General features: G+C 38.2%; 1 pseudogene; it reads right to left on the reverse strand.

Moving 5' to 3' along the window:
• Nucleotides 1-585: 585 nt before the first annotated feature.
• Nucleotides 586-2,597, reverse strand: LOC138842496 (tigger transposable element-derived protein 1-like; annotated as a pseudogene).
• Nucleotides 2,598-3,953: the final 1,356 nt, after the last annotated feature.

Genomic DNA, 3,953 nt, shown 5'->3' on the forward strand with positions numbered 1-3,953 from the left:
TGTTGGCATAATTTTACTAAGAAAAATATATGGAAATTCAGTGGTCTCTTTGGGAAACTTGAGATCTTCCCAATCTGACCCTCCTATCCTCTCCCTTCGCATCACCTCTGTTCTTCTTTCATTCTTTTACCATATTCAAGCTTCTTTTCAATTAAAAATATCAAAGACAAAAGTGTACTAAAATTTTAGAATGGAAAGCTATATGGTCTCTCTTTGTGCCTATTCATAAGATTATGTATGCCTATAAGGTATGTTATGCATATGTGATATTTTCTTACCTCTGGACAGTATTAACAAATTAATTTATTAAATAACTTAAAAATTTATAAAACCAATCTGCTCAACTGATTTAGAAATAAATGAGCACTTATATAAATTAAGTACAAGTATAACCTACCTCAGATATATTGCAGGTTCAATTCCAGACCACCACAGTAAAGCAAAAATTGCAATAAAGCATGTTTCCCAATGCATATAAGAGGTATTTTTATACTATAATGTAGTCTATCAAGTGTGCAATAGCATTACATCTAAAATAACAATGTATATACCTGAATTTTAAAAACACCTTACTGTTAAAAAATGCTAATCATCATCTGAGCCCTCAGTGAGTCACAATCTTTTTGCTGTAAGAGAGTCTTGCCTCAGTGTTGATGGCTGGTGACTGATCAGGGTGGTGGTTGCTGAAGGTTGAGGTGACTGTGACAGTTTCTTAAAATAAGACAACAATGAAGTTTGCTGCATTGATTGACTTTTCCTTTCACAAACGATCTCTCTAGCATGCAGTGTTGTCTGATAACATTTGGCCCACGGTAGAAATTCTTTCAAAACTGGAGTCAATCCTCTCAAACCCTGCTGCTGCTTTATCAACTAAGTTGATGTCATATTGGAAATCTTCTGTTGTCATTTCAACAATCTTAACAGCATCTTCACCCAGGAGTAGATTCCATCTCAAGAAGCCACTTTCTTTGCTCATCCATAAGAAGCAACTCCTCATCCCTTAAAGTTTTATCGTGAGATTGCAGCAATTCAATCACTTATTCAGGATTCTAATTCTAGTTGTCCTGCTATTTCCACCACATGAGTAGTTACTTCTTCCACTGAAGTCTTAAACACCTCAAATTCATCCATGAGGGTTGGAATCAACTTCTTCCAGACTCCTGTGAATGTTGATATTTTGACCTCCTCCCATGAATCATGAATGCTCTTAATGGCATCTAGAATGGTGAATCCTTTCCAGAAGGTTTTCAACTTACTTTAAACGTATTTATCAGAGTAATCACTATCTATAGCAGCTATAGCCTTATGAAATGTATTTCTTAAATAATAAGACTTGGAAGTCAAAATTACTCCTTGTGGGGCTTCCCTGGTGGTGCAGTGGTTGACAGTCCGCCTGCCGATGCAGGAGACACGGGTTAGTGCCCTGGTCCAGGAAGATCCCACATGCCACAGAGCAACTAAGCCCGTGAGCCACGGCCACTGAGCCTGAGCGTCTGGAGCCTGTGCGCCGCAACTGGAGAGACCACAACAGTGAGAGGCCCACGTACCGCAAAAAAAAAAAAAAAAAAAAAAAAATTACTCCTTGATCCATGGGCTGCAGAATGGATGTTGCAGGCATAAAAACAATATTAATCTTGTTGTACATCTTCATCAGAGAGCTTGGGTGACCACGTGCATTGTCAATGAGCAGTGATATTTTGAAAGGTATCTTTTTTATTTTCTTAGCAGTAGGTCTCAACAGTGAGCTTAAAATATTCAGTAAACCATGTTTAAATAGATGTGCAGTCACCCAGGCTTTGTTGTTCCATTTGTAGAGCACAGGCAGAGCAGATTTAGCATAATTCTTAAGGGCCTTAGGACTTTTGGAACGGTAAATGAGCATTGGCTTCAACTTAGAGGCACCAGCTGCATTAGCGCCTAACAATGGAGTCAGCCTGTCCTTGAAGTTTTGTACCAGGCATTGACTTCTCCTCTCTAGCTATGAAAGTCCTAGGTGGCATCTTCCTCCAATGGAAGGCTGGTTGATCTATATTGAAAATCCGTTGTTTAGTGTAGCCACTTTCATTAATGATTTTAGCTAGATCTTCTGGATAACTTGCTGCAGATTCTACATCAGCACCTGCTGCTTTGCACAGGTGTGCAAAGTGCTTTGCACTTTGCACTTTTATGTTATGTTTACAGCTTTTTTTCTTAAAGCTCATGAACCAACCTCTGCTAGCTTCAAACTTTTCTTCTGCAGCTTCTTCACCTCCTTCAACCTTCATAGAATTGAAGAGATTTAGGACCTTGCTCTGGATTAAGCTTTGGCTTAAAGGAATGTTGTGGCTGGTTTGATCTTTTATCCAGAAGACTAAAACTTTCTCCGTATCAGCAATAAGGCTGTTTTGCTTTCTTATCATTTGTGTATTCACTGGAATAGCACTTTTAATTTCCTTCAAGAACTTTTCTTTTGCATTCACAACTTGGCTAACTGTTTGGTGCAAGAGGCCTAGCTTTTGACCTATCTCAGCTTTCAATATGCCTTCGTCATTAAACTTAATTATTTCTAGCTTTTGATGTAAAGTGAGAGACGTATTACTTGAATGCTTAGACGCCATTGTAGTGTTATTAATTGGCAAAATTTCAATATTGTTGTGTCTCAGGGAATAGGGAAACCCAAGGAGAGGGAGAGAAATGGGGGAAGGGCCAGTCGGTGGAACAGTCAGAACACACACATTTATCAATTAAGTCTGCCATCTTATATGAGTGTGGTTCATGGTACCCAAAAAAAATGACAATAGTAACATCAAAGATCACTAATCACAGATCACCATAACAAATAATAATAATTTCATAATAATCATGAAAAAGTTTGAAATATTGTGAGAATTACCAAAAAGTGACACAGAGTCATGAAGTGAGCAAATGCTGTTGGGAAAAGGGTGCTGATAGACTTGAATGGCTCAGAGTCGCCACAAACCTTCAATTCGTAAAAGACACATCTGTGAAGCGAAATAAAGGAAAGCACAATAAAACGAAGTTTGCCTGTATTCCTAAGTACCCAAAAATATAGAAACTAACCCAATGATCTTCACGTTCACATGACTTGGGTAAATCTTTGGCAATTAAGACTAGTGTAATAGCGTTGGTTTAATTTAAAACAAATTATGTCTTATGGGGACTTCCCTGGTGGCATAGTGGTTAAGAATCCACCTGCCAATGCAGGGGACATGGGTTTGAGCCCTGGTCTGGGAAGATCCCACATGCCGCGGAGCAACTAAGCCTGTGCACCATAACTACTGAGCCTGCGCTCTAGAGCCCAGGAGCCACAACTACTGAAGCCCGCATGTGCCCAGAGCCCATGCTCCACAACAAGAGAAGCCACTGCAATGAGAAGTTTGTGCACTGCAACACAGAGTAGCTCCCGCTCACCGCAACTAGAGAAAGCCCAGCAACGAAGACACAATGCAGCCAAAAATAAATAAATAAATTAATTAATTAATTAATTAATTAAAAACAAAACAAAACTATGTCTTATGAAATATCAATATTAATTATAACATGAGCATACATTTTTATTCTACTTGGGCTTACTAATCACATAAACTAATATTGTATTTACTGGATGTTTAAATTATAACTGTAACTCTGCCACCAGCTGTCTCCATTTTTCCCTCAGGGAAAAAATGTACAAATAAAGATGCAGTAAGATGAATTGCTTGATACCCATAACTTCATGTATATCAAGAGCAATAGTAAACCAAAAAAATTTATTTAACATTGTTTTAAATTTTTGCTTTTGTGATGCTTGCCTAACATGCATGTGCTGTAACAGTAATCAACAGAGAAATTACTTGAGGGGATGGCTAGCCTTGTTTGGTGTTATAGAATGTCTGCTTGGAAACAGGTCCCTAAATCTTTTTGGTAACTTGAATCCTAAGAGTTACGTTAAGTCAAATAACAGATGCAGTAGT

Source organism: Globicephala melas, chromosome X (genome assembly GCF_963455315.2).
Source record: "Globicephala melas chromosome X, mGloMel1.2, whole genome shotgun sequence".
NCBI lineage: Eukaryota > Metazoa > Chordata > Mammalia > Artiodactyla > Delphinidae > Globicephala > Globicephala melas.